A 22,188-nucleotide genomic window follows, 5' to 3' on the forward strand; every position below is an offset into this window, starting at 1 on the left:
TGCTCGGCCAACCTTCCACCCTCCCACGCAACCGGCTCATCCCCCCGTTGCTCTCCCTTCTATCGCTCTTCTCCGCTAACGTTCTCGTTATATGCAAACATTTGACTATCCGCGTGACCGATACGCCTCCGGCTTTTCGTCTTTTCTCCTACCCTGCCGACCTCCCTCTCTCTCGTTCTCTGTTCATCTCTGTCTCTCTCTCTCTCTCCCGTATTTCGACCGTTTCATTGTTTTGTCGCTAACGACAGCAGCAGAAAATTGTACGCGCGCGAACGCGTAATGAAGCAACGACGGGGTGCTTGCGACTCCAACGAAATTTGACTGAATTGCGAGACAAAACAGAAACGGAAGCGAAGCTAAAGTGGAGAATAGCGGCTTCGAGCGAGAGCGGGAACAGAGACAACAGAGGGAAGCGGCAGCAGCAGCGATAGCAGGAGCAAACGCGTCGTATCGAAGGTACGCACCGATCGCGATTCAAAGTGCAACGATAACCTTTCGTGGTCATTCGTCGTGCGGTACGATTGCACACACGCGCAACCGATGCGTGAAAATGGAAATCGAGCGAAATGGATTCGTTCGATCGGAAAAGCAAGCGAACGAACCAGCGAACGCATCACCGAGAGAGAAACGGAGAACGAGGGACGGACGGGTGAGCGGATAGATGGACGGAGAGAAACAGGGAGAACAGTGACAGGAGTAAAAAGAACAGCCGAACCGCCGCGGGTCGCGGCAAATTAGCGCCATCGAGGCTCGCTAATATTTTTTTGCGTTCACGAAGGGTAAACTTTTTTTTTTGTGTTCGAATTTGTTTCTTGCATGACGTATGCATCGCGATGAAACGATAGCACGTTCATCGGGAGGCATGATTTTGATCAAAGAGTTTTTTATCGTTGAAACTGAACGAATAAACATTCCAAACGAACGTGTCGCGTCGCGTCGCGTCGCGTCGCGTCGATTCGTCGATGTTTCGAATGGCAGCGGGGCTACCGCGTGCGATCATCTCTTACGATGCGAGGGGGTGCAGGAGGGTGTCCGGTTCTGGTTAAAGGAACGACGCGGACAGAGTGTCGAGAACGTTGCTGGCGACTAAGAAAAAGGTGCTGCCAAGTAGAAGAAGAGAGAGAGCGAGAGAGCAGCGAGTAGCAAGCTACGATGAACAGAGGGAACAGTGGCGACAGAGGGGGAAGGGGACGTGGATAAGCTGGAAGGTTGTTCCCCTGGACTCTAAGCGGGCGCGTACGTTCAGGTTCGTTCATTGAAACGTTACGTACTCGTCGTTCGGAAGCGACGTCTCTCGACAGTTTACAGCCACCGGCCGCGTACGTTTACCACGTTAATAATCTCGTCTTTCTTCCCACGATCGTTCGTGCCTTTCGACAGATGGACGCTCCCCGTTTACGAGATCTTTACGATCGCGCGAGATTTAAATGCGCGCGTTAAGTTAGCGCCCGTGGCAGCGCCTCTCGTTCGCCCTCTTGCCTCGATGAGGTTCTTGCCCGTTACGGCCAGGCTTCGGCCGGTCCTCAAACCCTTCGCGAATCTCGGAATCCGACGGAGATCATTCTTTCGATCGACTCCGAACCGATCCGATCCGATTTGATCCGCGGCGAAACGAAAGCAAAGAGCCAAAGCAAAAAACGAGGATTAATTTGGCAGGGTTCTCCAGTTTATTCGCAACGAGAAAACGTCGAGAAAGGGAGCGATAGCGGGAGGAAGAGAGCTCGATTTGCGACGGAGCGAACGATAGAACGGGGAACCGAGACGGAGCGATGTAGAGGCGGAGAGGCGGAGGGACGAAGAGACGAAGAGATCGAGAGACCGAGACACCGAGAGACTGGGAAGTTGAAAGAGAGCCCCCGAAGGCCCGAATATCGATCTCATACATAATTAAATACCGACCCGGTGGAGCATCACAAAGAGAGCTTACTTCGGCTTTGATCTGCTGACAGACGGGGCCCGTCATCGCAGACTTCAATAGGCGCTACTGAATTGCGGGGGTGTGCTATTGACGCGTTAGAACTCGAGTTCGCGCTCGAGCTTGAGCTCGGGCTCGCGATCGGGCTCGCGATCGTGCTCGCGCGTCTGCATTCGGACGCCTATATACACCCACGAACCGTGTCTACGCGTTTGTTTACCGTTGTGCACTTGTCGCGCGCATACTCGTTCGCGTACCGGCCGTTGTTGATCGCGCGTTCGAGTCATTGCCACCGAGAAACGTTGCTGGTAGCTGCGACGACTTCTCCCGTGGAAAATCGAACTTTCTCGACGGACACACACAGATTTTTCCTGGACGGATTGACGTCGGTCACGGGTCGCGTTTCGAAGGCAATCATCCGTCGCGTCGCGCGGCGTCGATCCATAATTGGCTATCGCTTAAAAATGCAGAACGTCGTTCGGACCTCGCTCGTTCAGGATCGGCCCTGGTCAGTCATCATCGCGAAAACCACGAACCGTGACGAGTTGTCCGAATCTATCGTCCGTGTATCGGCAACGTCTCGAGAGAGAGAGAGAGAGAGACAGACGACAGAACAAATTTAATTGGTCTCAATGACGTCGCTTTTCCACACGGTCTCTCGCCCCTAAATTTTAATCGGACGGATCAATCGAGAACATCTAAGTGGATATTTTCGACCGGTCGATACTATATGCGGCCGAATCGCTAAATTTTCACCGCGACCTCTGTTTACAACACGGTCGCGAACACAGTCTCGTGCTTTTGTCGGACGGTCGACGTGTAATTAACGAGCTAACGTTTGCACAGCCTCGCGGAAAGGTACTCGCACACCGCACCGGCTCGTAGGCCGGTGTTTTCTCGTGAACTCGCGCGGTATGTTAGCTGGGTCGCGAGTCGCTGGTCGTAAGCCGCGAGCGAGTGCGTAGATCGTACGCGGTACAGTTTTGCCACGTGGCAACGCGTGAAACATCTCCTAGTGACACCGACGCGACGACAATTCACCGTGTCACGTCGTCCGAAAGGATCGCGAGACGTCGAGAACGCTTCGACTCGTGCTCGCAGATAGATACATATCTTCCGGCTGTCTGACCAGCTGCGATCCGTTTCCCCTTCGCACCGTCCTCGCGGTCCTCGCGGTCCTCGCGGTACGGCGACGCTACGGTATTATGCCGAACGTGACGCGGCAATTCACCGTTTCCAGCGCGAATAGCGACCCGGAGTAATTGGAAACTATTATGGTAATTCACAGGCGTGCGATACGAATCGAGTTGTCAACAAAATTGATTTGAATGCGTTCGTGCGTGTGCGTGATCGCGCGCGCGTGTGACCGCGTCCACGTACAATGCGGTACGTCGAACAGTCATCGCGAGCAGAAAGAAAGGGAGACATCGAGAAGAGACTTCGGGCGAGCGAGGAGAACGAGGCGTCGAAAGGCTCGAGAGAGAAAGTTCGATGTCGCGAGACCGTTTGACAGGCGGTCGTGACGAAGCGTCGATAATTTCGGAAGGTCGAACGGAATCGGTTTTCGGTCGAACGGCTGTGGGTTTCGCGGGACACGACTTACCGTAAAGTAGTGGTTCCAGCGCGCAGGAAACGTCAGTCCCGATGGATCGTCGACAACGGTGAAACGTCAGGAGCGATTATCCTGTGCATGGACGACGAGCATCGGGAGCCGCGTGTCCTCGGCGATTCCCTCGGCATCGTATCACCGCGTCATTCCCAAGGATTTTCCCACCCACGCAAAGACAATAAAGACGCACCACTCACTGAACTGGTTTGGCGTTCGCTAGCCGCCTATCACTCGTTCCCTCGAAAACGGAAAAAAAACTCTTTCCGCTATCCTCTCGGTGTGGCTCGACGAGCCGCGCGTCGCCGCGTCACCGCGTCACCGCCCGTAATTTCGCATTGCCGCGTGTTCACGATTCGACCGGGTTAGGTTTCGCGCGGCCCTGAAGCGTCGCGGGCCGGTGCTGCGGACGGACGAGTCACGATTTCGCGGTAACGCGATGCATGACTCTTTGACGAAACGAAGCGAAAGCAACGACCCTCCCACGACGACAGCACGTGGCGCACTGACGGCTCCGCGGTCATCTTCCCCGTCCGTGCCCCCTCCACTCGGGCTCTACCGCCGCTCTACCGCCGCTCTACCGCCACCGCCGACGCCGCTGATGCCGCCGATGCACCTCTCCTTTCCCTCTCCCTCCGCCACCCCTCTTCGAGCTCGATCTCTCACTCTCTCTCGACGGAGAGAGAGAGAGAGACGAAGACACAGAAACAGAGAACGAGAGAAACAGAGACGGGGTGATACGTACAGAGAGCGATAGAGTAAAAGAGAGAAAGAGGGAGAGAGAAAGAGAACCAACTCTCCCCGCCTGGCGTTGGCCTCGCTTCTCCTACCGAATCTTCACCCCCTCGCCCGTCCACGGCCACCCTCTCACCCTCCCCCCGCCCTCCGATCCTGGTGGTGCTCCGCGCTTCGTTTCTCTCCTCGCCGAACCGCTCCTTTACTACCTATACCTACCTCCCTTCTCGGTCACGCTCTCCCTCGGCCTCGGTCTTTCTCCCTCGCTCCTACGTCGATCTCCCTTTCTCCCTGTCTCGCTGTCTCGCTGTCTCGCTGTCCCGCTGCCGTCCCATTCCAAACCCCGCGCAAAACGAACGGACCATATCCCTCCCCGCCTATCCTCTCGTCCACGACAAACCGACTACCCCTCCGCCCTCGGCCCTGACCTATCCCCACCTTCGACACGCACCGGCCCGACGTATTTCTCTCCCCACTAACGCCTCATTCCACCCACGCCCCCATCCCACTCTTCCCAGTTTCACGGAGAGACTCTTTTCCTTGGACTCGCGACTTTTTCGCGTCTCCCCTTTCTTCGTCCTCGCCTCGTATCCCAGTCCCTCTCGACTCGCCGCGTACACGCACTCTCTTTCTCGGTTCTCGCGTTCGTTCGACTCGCACAGTCTCTTCGTTCCTCTTCGTCGTCGTCCACCGGCGATGCTTCGCGTATCCCGAGTAGGTAGTAGATAGTAGGTAGGTACAGTAGGTACACCACCCTTCGCACTTGTCCTACCGTTTCACCGACCTTCTACAGTTTCGCTGTTCGAATGCTCGTCGAGTCATCCGCGATTCTACCGATCCGCTCCGTCTCGATTCGGCTTCGTTTCCGTCTTTCTCGAAAGACGAACGAGACGGAGAGAGGTTGATAGGCGAATTCCCAGGCTGCGTCGGCCGGCCCGAGGAAGAAGAAGAAGAAGAAGAATAGCTATTTCTAGGTGAGACTCTCCGAACATCGGAAGAGCCACCGTGACGGGGACGCGGTCGCGGCCGCGGCAAACGGACGAAATTACGTAATCCCTCGCGACGATCTCGTTAAAGTTGCTTTCCTTGAGTGTGCAATTAGCGAACGGTAATACGATTTGCTTAATAACGATTTATCGCGGGCTAGCGAGACGGTAAATATTTTGGCGATGTCGTTCACGGTTGCGCGTTGTAGTACATAGAGCGAAACGCGTACACGCCCTTCGGCGAGTACCGAGCTACCGACCGGTCCAACCGAGTCATCATCGGGATCGCTTCCGAATCGTTCGCCGCGGCTCGACGAAAATATCGTCTTTCGAAAGAATCTCGATCGACCGTGGCGAGGAACCGTGGAACGGAGGAGCGCCGAATCGGTGGCGCGCGTTCCACTGGCCCTTGTTAACGCAGGAATGTAAATCAACTCGTAATAGCGTGGCAGCCAAGGATTAAGCGGCGCGCGAAGACGAACTACGGTACGGCGAGAAGGTACGAAGTGCCGGCGAGGCGAGACCGACGACGACAACGAAGACTACGACGACGACGACGACGACGATGACGTCGAGGGCGACGACGACAACGACAACGACGACGACGACGACGATGTTGGCGACGGTGGTGGCGCGGTGGCAGCGGCGGTGTAGCAGGGTGAGCGTCGATGGGTGGGAAGAGCGGCAGCACCCTCTCCTCGTGCCCCGAAGCATTAGGAGTTCGGTAATAAATCTCGTTGAAAAAACACACGCGCGCACGTACAGAGACACGTACACGAGAGCAGGCGTTCGTGCCTGTGTACACGTATTCTCGAGCAAGGGTCTCAGACAGTTCCACTCTCTTCCTCGCGTCTATCTCGTTCGGCTCGTACATCTGTGCTCTCGGAGTACAACGAGCGCGAGAAAGAGAAAAGCCGGGGCAGAGCGTAAGGAAGGAGGGGGGTCATACCCCTCCAAGCTTTAGATCTTTCCCCCGTCTCGTCGTCGCGGAGCACCGCGTCCGACGGCAACGAGGTCGACATGATCTATGCACGCCGTGCAGAGGCGAGTGTCACCGTTTGCTTGATGCATTGGCCCTCACCTGAGCCCTCCCTCCGGTATCGTTCCCGTGGCCGAGCCCAACGACGCGTATCCCCTCCGTCGCGTCGACTCGCCGATCGCCGATCGCCGATCAACGATCGAGAATCGCCACGGTTTTACACCGTTGCCTCGTTACGACGAAAGCATTCGCGTGCCGCGTCTTTTGTCGTTATTGAGATCGAAATCGAAATCGAACGAGACTATTAAGAGGAAACTCGCCGGATTTTTTAACGGTCGAGGAACGATCGCGTTAAAAAGATCGACGCGGAAGGAGGGACGAGCGGGAATGACCTACGGGCGAGGAGGGGCTGGGCGAGGGAAGGAACAGGGTAGGAAAGGGACCGACTCACGGTAGAAGCCTCGACGCGAATAGTACGACGATGGTTACATTCTACGGATCAGAGAGCTCGATAGCGTGCCGAAGTCGAGGCGAACGGCAATAAATCCATTTTTCGTGAAGGGTCGGTCGAGGGGCGAGAGCGAGCCAGGGTCTGATTAGCAGCCTGACTCTCCGTACAGGATGACAGCCGGTGAGTTATAATATTGCCCATCCATCTATTTATCTACTCCATCGCCTCTCTTCTCCCCAATGCTCCGCTCTCCACTCTGCTCCGCTCCTCTCCTCTCCGCTCCACTCCGTTCCGTTCCGTTCCGTCGTGGCGTCCGTTTGCTCCCTCGTTCCCGTCGCCCCTCCTCCGAGAGAGCCTTCTTCGCTCGTCGACGCGTGAACACACGACTTTTCCGTCGTTCGGCAAATAGTCGACTCAACGCACTCCGAACCGCATCGACCAAAATTTCAATTACGCGAAACGCGTAACATCGATGATTCTTTCTCGGCTCGGCGGCAAAATTGCTCGCTGCGAGCGAAGAATCGAGAGCTCGAGCTTCAAGATATCGCGAAGAGGGTGAGAGATCGTTCTCTCTCGCTCCCTCTCGCGAATCTCGCCGCCGAAGGCGAGCGGCGGGACACCTCTCTATACATTTTGAACTGGAAAGACGCGGCGTCCCGAACTTTCGACGGGAACCAGTTCATATATCTGAAGTATGGCTGCCATAAATAAGCGACCCGTCCGTTTGCTCTGTTCGCCCAACCTCTCGCGAATCTTTCTTCTCCTCTCGTTCGTTTCGACTGGTTCGGTCGTTCTTGCTCCTCCTTACCCCCGAATTTCTTCGGATCGTAATATCGAGGTCGCCTCCTAACCTAGCCGGACGACCGATCTAGTCGCCGTGCGAGCAACCAGCGATCGGCGATCGACGAGCAGCGTGAGGCAGGGTGAAACGCGAACCACCTTTCTCTCAGCCACCTGCGCGCGCGTTTCCAAAGAATTATCAACCCGCGACGCGACATCGCCTCGATACTCCGGATCCGAGGATAATCTCTGTTGCCTCGCGACGAGGCAACCTGAGTCTTACCTAGGTCGAATCGACGGGAATCGGTATTTTCGTCGATCGAAACGGAGGAAAAGATGTCGGGGCTGTGCTCTCGCGGTACGGTCGCGTTTCCATAGCCGGATATCGGGCGAACGAGAGAGCGAGAGAGCGAGAGAGTTAGAGAACGAGGGAGCGAAGGAGAGAAGGAGCGAGCAAGCGGGCCACCGAGCGAACGGACGAGCGAGCGAGACAGAGACTGGAGCGGAGCGGAGCGGGAGTGATTTATGCTAAGTCGCTGATGCTGGTAAGGCAGGGGCCCGTGTGTATTACGTTCCCGGGCAGCCATCTTGGGGTCCCTTCGTTTCTCCGAGAAGTCGAATCGATTGACAGACTCGTGCCCAATCGGCGATCACCGCTCGACGGAGAAACTCTCGTTTCTTTTCGCGACACGCTCCGCGCTTTCTACCCGTTGCACGCAATTGTTTCTCGCGATTCGCGGGTTCGCCTCCTCGTTCGAGGACGACGCGGCTGGATTCGAGAGACGGAATTTCGGCCATTGTTTCGTAAACGAGTTGATCGATCATCGACATCGACAACGACAACGGCGACGCGACAAACCGGTCGCGCGTATACCAGTTTGAACGGCGTGGCGCGTCGATTCGGTTTCCCCAACCGATTCGATGGAAGCGACGCGTCGCGTCGCGTATCCCCGGCATTCCTTTCGTTCTGTTTAACCGTGAAAACCACGCGCGTCACACCGACCCGGCGACCGTTCTGATTTCTATCCATCAGCGTTGGTCAGATTTACGACGTCGCAGAGGGGCCTCTGTGGGCCTGCCGGTGGGCCCGGGGGTCCTCGTGTAACAATGAAACCACGCCATTTGTCACAGAGGCGCTTCCTCTGCGCTTCTAATAAACGTTCGTCCTACCGTCGTGGCACGGTCGTGCTGCAACGTGCAGCACGGATCGACCTTTGCTTTTGCTCCGTGGATCGTGATCTCTCGAGCAACCGCTACGACTCTCTCTCTCTCTCTCTCTCTCTCTCTCTCTCTCTCTCTCTCCCTCTCTCGCTCCTTCTCTTTTCTCCCTACCCCTGTTGGCCAACGATTTTGCCTCTCGCTTTCTCGCTTTCTCACTTCGATCCTTCGAAGCTTCCATTTCGCTTCTCCGGGTTCGCGTTTCGTAGCTCTTTCTCGCTCGCTTTCATACTTCGTAGGACACACTGTTCGTCCACTGGTGGTTCCGAAGAAGAGATCGAAACGGCAAGAGCGACCGAGACGGGGAATCGGAGGTAAAGAGACAACGAGCATGCTGGGATACAACGTGCCCACGTTCATACTTTCACATGCCGACACAATGCACCGGACCATCGAGAGGAATTGTCATACAAATTGTCGCTTATTCAGCGACGATCCCGAAGCGAGGATGAACGGCCTTACGAGCCGGTAGCTCGAAAACAACGCGGAGGCGCCTTTTCAGAGCGGCTAGGCCTTCGTGGAAATACCAATAAAATGGGCTTCCTTGCTCTACGAGGATAGAGAAGGAAGGAGAGAGAATCGCAGTGGCTTTTCCCTCGTAATCGCCTTCGCAGAGGAAATCGCGAATATGCGACCGCGGAGACCGGTGGATTCGACCGCGCGGTTTCGATATCGTCCCACGCTCGAAGGTGATTCGTACGAATTTAAACGACGTTCGACGGTAGACACGAACGGGACGTTCTTGTACCTGTTCGATAAATCCGGCGCACCGCACCGCACCGCACCGCGGCTCGGCGAGATCCTGGATAAGCGAGGTCGTTGCAAACTTCGGAGCGACGATGATGCGATCGATAGCAGAAAGAGTTATATAGTCGGCGAAAACGAGGGTTACACGACCGAGGTCGGTCCTCTCTTAATGATTCGGAGAATCGACGCGACGACGTCTGATCGCGAACGGCCGCGCGCGAGTTCCACCGTCGCTTCGGTACGTCATCGGATTCGCAGGCGGAAGATCGCGAGCGACGAAGCATCAAACAAAAATACAGCCGAATCGTCGACGAGGATCCGGCTCTCGAGAACCAGAAGATCGAAACGACCGGTAGCTGGCCGACCCGTTCCTGGCTGCCGTTTCGTAAACGGAGGTCATCCACGGTTCCCAGCCGGCAGATTCTTTTTTCTCCCTAAACGTCACCGCCGATATTTATGGCGAGCCATAGAGCCGAGGGGTTCGACTGCTCTCGCTACACGCCGAGAGCAGAGAACCAGGGCCCCGGCGTAATTCTGTCAGCGTCACGCTCTCGACCTCGACGAAGCCTGCGAAGAAGTAGCAGAAGGAACGGGATGGAAAAAACATCACTGGAACGGTTCCAATCGTGTCCTGTGGGCAGGATCAAAAATCCTGTGTTCTCAGAGACGATCTCGGTGCACCCTAACTACGACCCTGTTTATCGGTCAAGGTTGTTCGCCGCGATTTCCAGGGAAACCCCTGTCGCCGCGACCCTTCTCCAACAACGGAGCAAGGGAGCAACCGAGTAGGCGACCAAGGTGGGAACGATAATCTCGCGCGGCAAGGTGTCGCGTTTATCGGTTCCTCGGGGAAGACTCCCGCGGCCGTGTTCGTCGGCCGGTATGTGGCCTTCTAGCGACGCGTTTCGTGCTTCGAGGAGGTCTACGAGGCGGCAAGATTTACCGCTCTCCGTTTAGAATCGGTCCGAAAACCGAGTTGCACATCGTGGGTGAGTCGACCTTACGTCAGGCTTGCCGCTAGAAACGTTGGCTCGATCGACGAAAGACGCGCTCCTCTTCGTCTCACAGCGAAATTCTAGGATGGTCGTTGGTATTTATCCGGTCGCGTATCGCGAACGCAGCGACGAGTTTCGTTTGCGTCGCGAACAGCCGTGTAAAACTCAGCGGCGCGTTAAGCATCCCAAGGTACGATAGCTAAACAATGCGTGGCCGTGCCGCGCCTTCTGCCACGAGATAAAATCGAGATCGAGAAAGACCGCGGCGTCGGCTCCGCAGCATCCCGTTTAGCGTTTTCGTATCGAGCCGATTCCGAGGAGCGCCCGCGCGTCTCTGGCTCGAAGACGGTTATACGATATTATAGAAGGGAAATCATGCGAGAAGAGACGATCGAGCAGGATGGACAGATAGACGGATAGACGGATAGACGGATAGATGGAGGTGCGTGCGGACCGATCAGGTTTGAGCAGCTGTCTGCAACCACGTCGCTCAAGTTCACCATGTCGGGTTCGCGGTGGAATGAATGCCTTTCATTATGACTCTTATCTTCCGCCCGATCTCTCTCTCACTCTGTCTCTCTCTCTCTTTCTCTTTCTCAACCCTTTTTGCCTCGTACGCGATGCCCTTCTTTCTTCGTTTCGTCCCTTTCTCTTTACTACTTGGTCGTAGCCGTTGATTCGACCAAACAGGACACGCGTTCCCGGAGGATACGACCCGTAGCAGGAACCGATGGATACGAAGCGAGAGGGAAAATATCGTCGAAGGAAGCACAGCCCTCTTTATACCTGAGCACCGCGCGATTTATCGTGAGTAAACCCAGACCTTTTCCTTTTTTTTGTTTTATCTTTTGGACCGCAGGGCGTCGGCATCGACTGTCGACGTCGACGCATCGAATGATCCCAAGGGTCGGGACGGAGAGACGATTAGAAGGTCTCGCGTCGCGATCGTTTAGTCGGCCGATCCGATCGAGCGAGAACTTGCGATCGAGCGATCCGTCAACGCTGGAAGAAAAAAAGGATGGCCGCGAAAAGTTGGCTCCAGCTTGGACAGAGGTGTGCTGGGTCTGGGAATCGGTCCTTCGAAGCTTGGTCAGCGTCAGGGACGCCTGCTATCGTCGACGGGCACGAGTTCTTCTTCCGTAGACAGCGCGAGCGAATCTCGCATTCCCCTTTTCGAGCGTGTAAACGGAGCGGCGCGGCGCGGCGCGCGATAGCTGCAGCGGCGGCGGCGGTGCATGCCGTGACAAGCCGGACAGTTTGACACTCGGCTTCCTAACGATCGGTCCGGCCTGTCGGAGAAAAAGGAAGCTTTGAATGCCGATTCTGCGGGCCGGCTTGATCGACGCGTCGTCTCCCTGTCAGGTCCGTCTCTTTCCCTCTTTCCCTCTTTCCATATCCTAGATTTTCTTCTACGAGCCGCTCGGCTTTGTGTGCCGAGCCATTCGAGTTTAACGTTTATTGTTTGCGCGCGCACGCTCGTCTTTGTCCTCCTCGTCATTCAACGAGGCGCGTAGTGTTTCGCGTCCCGTCGTTCCCCCGCGACTTATTTTATCAACGAATTTCAGAGGTCGGTCGATGCGAGCCTGTTCGATCTCTAACCTCGATCGAACCTCGTCGAAAATCTTCTAGCCAGATTCTTCAAGATTTTCGCCGGATCTTCGCGGGAAGGAGCGAAGTTTACGCGAAGCGATCGCTCGCGCGCGCAACAACTCGAGAAGAGGAGCAATTGGTATCGTTCTGTTCCCCGCGACTCTGTCACTTCGAGCAATTGACTTTGATCCGTTCGTGCGCGCGTAACATTGAACGCAATTACGGTCAATTTACGATGCCACTCGGGTTCTCTTCAGCTTTCCTCCCGGACCAGGAGTATAGGCTATAGGTGGTATTTGGTCGCGAAGGATCGGACCGATCCAGTAGAGTTTTTCCATCACCTCGCAAGTGGTCCGCCGCGCAACCGAAAATGATCGTACGCGGAACAAGAGCACCTTTGCCTGATCATGTCTCCGTGTCTCTGCCTCTCTGCCTTTTCGTGCCCGGCCACCGTTAAAGCCCGCGAATTCGAGTGGACGCGACTCGTCGTATAATGTTACATCCTATTAGGGGGAGGAATAACTGCTAGATGAAACGCGACAGCCAACCAGGATCGACGGGGGCAGGGACGAAGCGGGGCAGTGGCGGCTGTGTTCGGTTCTTCCAGAGATGCGTGTCAGTCGATCGTCTCGAGTGCCCCTCGGAATACATAATGCGACGTTCGCCCATTGATCCACGACGCGATCATCGTCGGTCCGCTCGTAGAAGGCGGACGCCGCGCCGCGAGCGCGTTCGAGCACGATGACTGCTCGTCCGCTCTCGTCGAATCGAAGGATCGTGAACGATACGTAACCTCACGGTTCGAAGAAGCGAAACACCGGTGGAAATCGGAAAATGGTCGGACACACGGCGGCGCGGCCCAGCGCGGCGTTTGTTGCCGCGAAGCGTTGCCGGAACGCCGTGCCGGCGAACCTCGGGAAGGGTGGATCGTACCGAAGGAAAATTTCGACTATAAATAGCAGTGTATTCTAAACGAGGTACAGAGAGCGCATTGGATCTAAATTATGAATTTCATCAGCGGCAGTCTGCCGTTTCATTCCACGTTTTAACCTCCTACTCACCCCCGATCCCACCCCCAAACACTCTTCCCGGTTCTCCCATCCTCCCTTCCTCCCTTCCACCCTTCCACCGTTCCTCTCTTTCGCCGTGCGCCGTCTTCCCTTGTTCGCCGTCCTCGTTCCGCCAACGTCCTTCGGTCCATTCGCGTGTCTCTTCCTCTCGTCCCCCGTTCGTTTTAGTTTTCGCGAGGTTTCCACGGATAGTCGCGCGCGTCCCTCGATCCCCCTGTTACCCCATCCTCGACAACCTCGGCAACCTCGCCACCCCCCCCCCCCTGGCATGCCCTCGGCACACCGAGCACAGGCAGCTTCGAGCGTCCCCTTTTACCGGAGGCGCGAGAGATGAAAAGTTCTGGCGAAGACATAAAAATGCGCCGCCGCATTTCCCTTTTAAAATAAGGCCCTCTGCTCCTTTTTCAGTTTATTATTATCAAGTTGTGCAGTTCGTGCTCCTTCCTCGAGATTCCCCGACCTTCGCCCAGCCATTCGCCTCGTTCTTGCTCCCTCGCTCCCGCGCGGTCGTCTTGCAACCGGTGCACCCAGGACGACCGTATCTTCGACTATAAAACGGCGAACTCGCCCCTGTTAGCCTGTTTTCCTCGCGTCTCATCTTCCACCGGCTGCTGCAACTGTGTTCGTAACTCCGCTTTGGGAACTTTCCGTTATGAGAACGAACCTCCGGTGTTTACTTAACTGCGAGCGCGTCGCTTCGACATCGTCCTCCGTCGTCGCGATCGCGAAACTCAACGATCCCGCGGCAACGACCGTCTGTGACGGACAGACGAGAAGCAGGTTCTCGATCCCTGAACGTGGGCGCACGATCGAAGGGCGATATCGTCGACCTTGTGTAGGTGCGAGAACTGAACGCGAGGGACAAAGGACGAATTCGATGTTCTCGACGCGACCTTGAGTACGATGACGAGCTCGTGACGCGAGAAAGCGTTCCGGTTCGAGGCAGAAGAGAAGCATCGCGCGGCTATCCTATTTATAGGCGGCCCGGCAAAAACACGAACGATGACGGCGACCAGCGAAGTGCCTTCTTCGAACCTCGTCGGAGTGACTGGAGGATCGCGCGCGCGAAGAAGAAGAAGATGGAATAAGAGACGGAGGGTGAGAGAGAACGAGAAGCGAGAGGACAAGCGAAAAGGGACGCGATGTTGGTAGCGAGAAACGCGAACCGAGGAGACGAGTGGCGAGAGAAGAGACGAGAGAGGAGAGAGGAGAGGCGGGAGGAGAGAAAAGGGGGGAGATGGAGATGGAAGGAGCGAGCTCGATCGGGAGCGACGTATGCGAAAGGAGGAGAGAACCGTCGATCAAACGTCGCGAACGTCCGAAGCGTCTGTCTGGAACGAAGACGTCTCCATCAGCCGTCAGATCGAGCCACACGTTTCTCGCTCCCCTCATTTTTATTACCGCCTCAGGGCCGTACCTACTCTCGCTCGCGGGCTGGCTTAATAACCACGGAATAACGCGATTAAGTAAAACTCGTTTCGTTTCGTCTCGTCTCGTCTCGTCTTCTCTTGTCTCTTCGCTCGTCCTCTCTCGGACGGAGATCAGCTTCGCTTACAGTGGTCGTTGGTTTTGTCGAGCAAAGTTCGATTTCTTTCGCGGCGAGTCTGGTTCCGCTGCGGAAGCCGCGGAAAATCGTGGAACACGCACGAGAGGAAAGAGGTGAGGGAGCATGAGAGAAAGTAAGGGAGAGAGAGAGAGACCGGAGAAAACTGGAATTGGACCGCTGGCAACCGAGGACCGTTCGGAAGGTAGTTGGCGAGGAAGCGAACCGATAAAACGAAGAGATACGCGGCTGATACGGGAACGACGTATCGTCCCCAAGTGTTGCGGCTAGTTGCGACGCGGTTCAACGTATGATTATCCGTTCCCCTGGGGCCGAGGTGGCAGCGTAGAGAAACTACGCGGTGGTGGAGGTGGCGGAGGTGGCAGAGCGGTGGCAGAACGGTGGCTGAGCGGTGGTGGAGGTGACGCGCGAAACGGGCAAAGGAGAAAGAGGGATGATGCGGGGAAGCGTAGGATGCAGGGACGGTTATTAGTTGCCACGCCGTTGTCGTTTTATCTTCGTGCCCAATTAGCAAATATCATTCCGTAATGCAACGTGACGGGGCCTCCTCTGAAAAGAGTGCAGCTGCATCGGCATTTAAAAAAAAGGGTAGAAGAAAGCGATGCTCGAGGGCTGCGGGTAGACATCGGGGTTGGAGGTGGGGACGCCGAGGGCCGTGAGTCGGGGGCCGGAGGCCGAGAGAGTCGAAAGAGAGAGAGAGAGAGAGAGAGCAGGGAGTTGGGAACTGGAGGAGAGAGGTCGGCCAGCGTAAAAGAGGAAACGACAAAGATAGCGGGTCCGTTCTCCGGTTTTTATTGACATTTTAAAAGGTACCCGAATAATACCAGCCGACACGCGTAATAATTATTGCCTTGCTCGCGCTACCGATCGGTAATACATGGAGCGATTCTCGCGACCGGTACTCCACGAGAAAACGACATCGATCGGCGAGCTTTAAGCCGACAGAGTCCACCGACTCCCGGTTTCTCCTGGTCGAACGGTTTGCAACGTATACCACGACCGCTCCTCCGTGACCGCCGCGTCGCATTGTAAATTATACGGGTAACGATCGATTAATTACCAACACCGATGCGTCGGAACTTGTCCGAGATTTGGTCGTTACACGAGTCCCTCCTCTTCGACTTCCCACGTGTTTTCGTGGCCGGAACGAGCTCGCGTCAGTCGCGAATTAATTCCCCTGTTCGCGTTCCAAGACCGCGGCATCGCGCGGCATCTTGTCGAAACCCACGCGCACCACCACCACCGGTGGCGAATCGCGACGGGGTAAAACGGTTGCTACCGCCGCGACCGATCCTGGCTCGGGTACCGCCGCGTCGGGACCGAACCTCGAATAGGATCGAGGCGATTCGATTTCGGAAGCTCGTTCACCGCGCGGCTACAGATCGATGACGAAGATGCCGTGAGCTTGGTGGCGAGGCAACGACGAGGCAGGTTCGAGAAAGGACCAGCGAAGAAACGGTTCGAGACTGGTTGGCAGCGCACGGTGGTCAGTCAGGCCGATGTCAGCCCGCTAATTGGCAGCCGTGTCGCATAGAGGTAGCTCTCGAAGCCGGTTTCTGTAGCTGGCTGCTCGTCGCGTAATTCGTAAGCGGTTCTTGCCCCTTCTTTCGCGAACGCTCCCTCCTCCCAGTCAGTCCTCCCTTGGTCGACCTTCCTCGCGTGCTCTCTCCGCGACTCTCTTCTCTCGTCTCCACGCTCTGGCTCAAATATCTCATCGTTTCGATTCTCGCGCTTTCGCTTTACGCACACCCCCGCCCCGTCCCGTCCCGTCCCGTCCCGTCCTGTCCCATCTCGCAGCATCCCAAACACCTTTCGGCCCCGCTTCCCTTTATACGTTTACACGTGACTCGCGTGGGCGAATTAAACGGAGTGGACAAGCTGACAGGTAGAGCGTCGAAACGAACGACAAAAAGAGTAACGGGGATGGCCGAATCGACCAGAGGCCCGGAGCAACGTATCTTTCGTCGCATACCTACGAGCTCGAGAGCACCGTAGATCGCTATGGGACACCGATTCTCTAGCTTGGGTGGTCTCGCGGCATTTGTTTCTCGATCGCTTCCATGTCCGAGCGTATTGCTCTCTGAACGACTTAGACTCGGACTATCGACGAAGGAGAGGTGCGTTTCTCGATAGCGATCGAAGTAAGAGGAAAATCGCGCGCGGACTCGATTGCGAAGACTAACAAACGACTCCTTTATCAAACAGAATCTTTTTCGCGTCTCCCGCGCTCCGCGGCGGTCCTAGTTTCCATTCGCGCGCTGCTTGTCTTTATCTTGTATTTAAACCCGAAAACACCAGAGTCTACGGTCGTCGAGGAGCGAAGCGCGAAGGTGCGAAGGGGCAAAGGGGCGAACGACCAAGCACGCTGGAGGGAAACTGGGAACGAGAGGTGGAGGCGGACGGCGGCGGCTGCTATCTGCACCGTGGCTGACACCTGACGGATAGCCTGGCGTCGGCAACGCGGGATATTAATTTGGTAATTTATGAGGCCCGATTAGGCAGCGCTATCTGTCGAGCTAATGCGCGAACCGTTGGCAGGTTATCGCCAAAGGGCCTGTGTTTCGAGCCGCCAGAGGCCCTTACCACCGCAGGGACCACGGCTGACTTTGCGCCCAGGACAGCAACGGGCAACCCCTACGACCACGACAAAGTAGCCGCGTCATCGATGAAATCCCTCCGTGCAGCGACGAAACGTCTAAATAGAAGAAGCATCCTCGGATTCGTCCTCGATCCGGCCAGAGGAGAGGCCGCGTTTACTCGTGACGCTTGATAGATGGACGGCGAACGGAAGAACACGCGTGGCTGCGTGCGCGTTGCCCGCTCGCAGCGTGTGGGTATCAACGTAGGTGGATGAGGATGAATGGTTCTCGTCAAACGGAAGGGACCGCCCGCCGTTTCGCGCCGTAATGCGCGTCCGCGTAAGAAGCACAGTAGGTCGGCTTATCGATGACCGGACCGCTACTTACCTACGAGAGAACAAGCCACTTACGTGGCTCAAAGACTCGCGAGTTGTTTGTCACTCGACCCTCGGCCGCGTCTCCGTTCCGACATTGTTCCCACCGTCGCGTCGCGTCGCATCGATTATGTATCGATTTCCGTCCACGTCTCGGCACGCGCGAACTTTAATCGTCCGAAAGAAACGCGTGCCGAATCGGACCTCGGGCTCCGCCCGAAAAGAAAACGATTTCCGCGCGACACACCGCTTCGCGTTATCGTACCCGAGAATCGACGTACTCGTCCCAAGAACTATAGTTATCCTCGACAAATTACCTGCTCGGTCTTACTCGGCGTCGCCCCGTAGTTATCGCTTCATCTCGGCAATTTATCGATAGCCGCGAGCCAACCGATCGAGAGATCGACCGAGGCGCAGGGGCGCGTTATCGTCGGTCTCGTAACCCCTTCGCGGATATTTTTCCGCGTTCCCGCTCGCGCGGAATAGCCGACGATTACGGAAAGGAACACGAAAAGCAGAAACGCGCTCGACGGGACTCGACGGGTCCTCTAAACGGATCGCGCCGGTGACGGCTCGGAAACACAGAAAAGCGGCGAATCGAACGGGAAAGACAATAATCGGGTGTAAACAAAAAAATAAAGGCAGAAAAAGCAGAAAAACAGAAAAACAAAAAAAAGAAATACTTTCAGCGGAGTGGTAGCGCGAACAATGGTAGCCACAAATCAACGGGATTATGCCACTATTTCACGGATGGCTATGGCCGGCTCGCATGATAAATCAAGCTGTCGTTGGGCCACAATAAACAATAACATTTGGACGGCCGGCTGGCGGGACGGCTGGTGCGACTCTTCTTCACTTAACTCGGTCATTCGCTCGCTCCAGCGCACGCTCCGATCGCACGTGTTATTTCCTCGGCCTCGACGCTCCCGAACGCACACCGGTTTTCGATAATAAATCGTTCCGCGAGGACATCGACGCACGCGTGGGCATCTCGCGGAGGCCCGTCGTTCAACCTCCCGTTCATTTTTTCTACTCCCCGCCCCCCCCCCCCGTGGCCCCCTGGCTTGTTCCGCGATAACTACGCTATTAAATCGGACGCGATAAAGAGCAAACCGATTTCGATTGCGATTCCGATTCGCGACGTGTGATCGATTCGCGGCCGATCTCCGACGAAAAGTCGGAATGGTTTCGTTCCGTTTCGTTTTGTTTCGCCGCGGTGCGATACGCGTTTCGGGACGCGCACGAACGTGGTAAAACAGCCTCGTGCTCGCGGTGGTTCGCGCAACCTCCCACAGTCCGCGCCGGGGCTAATATTTTCCACGGATCGGCGTAAATCGAGTCCGAGTATTTGCTCGTCCGAGTATATCGAGCTGGTGAACCGGTCGTGTACGGCGATCGACCGAGTGCTCAACCGTACCCGCCGACTAATTATAGCCTCTTATTTATTTTATTTTACGCGTACGCGTACGCGCGCGCACCACGGGCTCTCGCGCACGCACACCAACAAAACGCCGCGGTCATAAATCAAAATTCCATTTCAACGTTCTAACGAAGGATCAAATAAAACACTTTAATTGACGTTTTTACGGCGGCCGGCAGCCGAACTCGAACTGCTGCCTACCCGCTATACGGCTGACCCCGCTCCGGCTCGGTCTTTCGTTCCACTCGGCTTCGCTCAGCTCTGCTCTGCTCTGCTCGGCCAGCTTTTCCATCTGCTCTTGCTCGTATTCTTGCTCTTACTCTTGCTCTGGTCTACTCGAATCTACCGGTAAATTAGCTCGTCGAACGGTTCGTGCTCTAGCAAATTTCTCTCGCTACCTTTCCCGAAATCTTGCTTTCTCTACGATGTTTGTCCGAGGTCTCATGGAAATCGCCGACACAAATTTCCCCGACACGGTTATCACCGACAACATTTCACCGACTCGACAACGAATTTGATCCACAACGATTTTGACCGAGAACCAATTTTACCGACAATAAATTTGATCCACAACGACTTGAGACGACCACAGTATGCGTTATCATATAGTATTATCATATGTATCATATGTATTATCATACAGTGTTATCACACACACATACAGTGGTCGTCTCAAGTCGTTGTAGATCAAATTCGTTGTCGGTCAAATCTGGAGTCGGTAGAAATGGTGTCGGTGATTTCCATGGGACCCGTTTGTCCAAATCTGCAGCACAGTCCGTCCGATCGACCGACAGGATGTGAAGCGGAATAGAAAAGGAAGGAAGAAGAAAGGGCCTGGCCAAGGCCTCCGAGGGGGGAAACGAAGGGTGAGGCGGGAAGGGATCGGTGATTATAGCGTCGTGGTTATCGTTAAGGGTGCGTCTAGCCGCGTTACTTCCCGCTAACAGCGATTATCAGTAATTTCACGGTTTTCGGAAGAACCACCGGTAAATATAGAGAGAATACCTTCTGGCCGCTTTAATATCGCTCCACGCCGATCAATAATAATAACGGAATACGCGCAGCTCTTGTTCCGACCTCGATATACCCGATGTATTATAGTAATTTCGTACCGCGATTTCTACTCTTTCGCCCGTTCCCCTCGCGCGCGTTGGCCCTCTGCCCGGCACCGAACGTTAGGAAAAATACGGTCAAGTTTTACGGGGATCGAGAGATCGCGAACCCGATCCCGAAACTTTTACGTCCGTGAAATTTATACGGGCGTCTCGTTTAATTCTTGCGGTTCGTCGATCGATCGGGATTCGGGCTGAAATCGTCGACGGGGACCGAGAGCGACGAGACAACGAGACGACGACACGATCCTCTGTCTAGCAGCGGTTTCTCGGCGCCAAATACATAGTCGCGTACCGGCCGACCTCGAAGAGTCGAGAAGATCGCGACGCGATCGAGACGAACGACGGACGCACGGGACCAAATCAAACCTGACCTCTTCCCCCGTTCGATGCCGAGATAATGATACACCGGGTTCCACCCCTCTAAGCATAAACACACACCCTCGTTGGTTCGCGTCCTTCGTCCCTGGACGAGTTGCTATCGCAGCGGCTGCTGCTGCCTTTTTTCTCTCGTTTCCGTACCCCGTTTGATGCTCGATTCTAGTTGTTTTGCGGTTTACGACGGTTCGCGTTGCAACTGATTATTAGTAGTCGCCCTTCCTCCTACCTATTCCTCGGTCTCTCTGTCTTTCCTCCATTCCCCGCGCTGTCCTCTGACCCCCTCTCTCTCTCTCTCTCCGTTATTATACTCGGCCATATACGGCCATTATGCCCAGGCCCCGATATACAACACAATCCGCCGTAATGCCGGCCATAAAATTAAATTAGGGTTATAACACGATTTTTCACAAAGGTTCTCCGGGCCGTGCCGAACCGTGCCGAGCCAACTCGAGACGCATCGAAGCGAGCCGACCCCAGACGAGACGAGACCAGACGAGACGAGACGAGACGAGACGAGACGAGACGAGAGACCAGCTCTTGTTACTCGTCTACCGATGCTTCTTCGGCAACTACCTGCCTCGATCGAACGTAACTATCCAACGTGGACGCCGACGTCGACACCGTATCCAAGTGCTCCGATAAACCGGTCAACTCACGTTCGGACGGCGTCAATCCTCGACGCTGATTTACGAAAGCTTCCGTCCCTTTTCTCCTATCCCCTCTCACCCCTTTCCATTGCGATGGGGACGCGTACGTCGTAAACGGGACACGACTGTCTCCGGTCGACGACAATCTATTTAAGTTCGGGAATAAGAATTTCACGGACTGTCCGAGCTATTAGTCTCGTTTAACATCCGTCAAATGTCGATTACGAATTTACGAGATGCAATGGATTTCGATCGCAGGTCAACGGTGATCGACGCTGCATCAACGCCGCGCGCCGTGCCGTGCTGCGCCGCGTATTAAGGTCAATCGGTAGAAATATCCACGATACAACAACGATTCAACGAACGATAGAGAAGGAAAGCGAAGAGCGACGTCTCGACGCGTCGATCGTCAGACGAGAGTTTCTCGCTCGCGAGAAACCGAAGGTTGTCTCGTTATCGTTTCGAGTTTCTCGCTCGCGCGATTTTCCTGTCGGACACGTAGGCAGCACTCCGCTCTGCCGATCTCGATTCTCCAAAATTAATTAATTACTCGAACGTTGTACAGGAACGATAGAATCGTTTCCAGGAACGTTCGCGTTCCCTGTCCTTATGAAGAATTCAACCGAGTTGTGGATAGACGAGCGACGCTGTAGTCTCGGATAGAGAGATAGATAGATGGCAAAGGAGAGATAATAGACCTATGGGGGAAGCGAGAAGCACAGAGACGAGAAAAGGGGGCGTTGAGTCGAGAAAGAGAGAGAAGGAGAAACCGAGAAAGGGGGAAAAGGAGAAAGAGAGAGAGAAAAGGAGAGAGAGAGAGAGAGAGAGAAAGGGGAGAGCGAGCGCGCGGGGAACGGGAGAAAGAGAGAGGCAAAGTTTCGGGAAGGAGAAGCCCGCGAAGAGAATTCGAGAGGCCACAAATCACGGAACGGTGGTGTGGGGCGTTGGAAGTAGGGTTCGTCGGAAGGTGGAAGAGGGCCGGAGAGGTCGGAGGCAGCGATAACAGGGGGGTGGACGGGTGAACGGGTGGACGGGTGGA

At 55.5% G+C, this 22,188-nt stretch overlaps 1 protein-coding gene across 4 annotated transcripts in view; it reads right to left on the bottom strand.

The window, feature by feature from the left end:
* Nucleotides 1-22,188, bottom strand: part of Tio (zinc finger domain-containing protein tiptop) — a 71,076-nt gene that overhangs the window by 37,634 nt on the left and 11,254 nt on the right. Inside the window, exon 1 of one of the 4 annotated variants that reach the window (XM_076429345.1) lies at nucleotides 3,519-4,052. The exons of 2 other annotated variants lie outside the window; for them this stretch is intronic. The gene's annotated coding sequence lies outside the window, so the exon portion shown is untranslated. Of the gene's footprint in view, nucleotides 1-3,518; nucleotides 4,053-22,188 lie in introns of those variants that run through there. One more of the 4 variants, XM_076429343.1, reaches the window with a different exon arrangement.

Source organism: Lasioglossum baleicum, chromosome 8 (genome assembly GCF_051020765.1).
Source record: "Lasioglossum baleicum chromosome 8, iyLasBale1, whole genome shotgun sequence".
Taxonomy (NCBI): Eukaryota; Metazoa; Arthropoda; class Insecta; order Hymenoptera; family Halictidae; genus Lasioglossum; species Lasioglossum baleicum.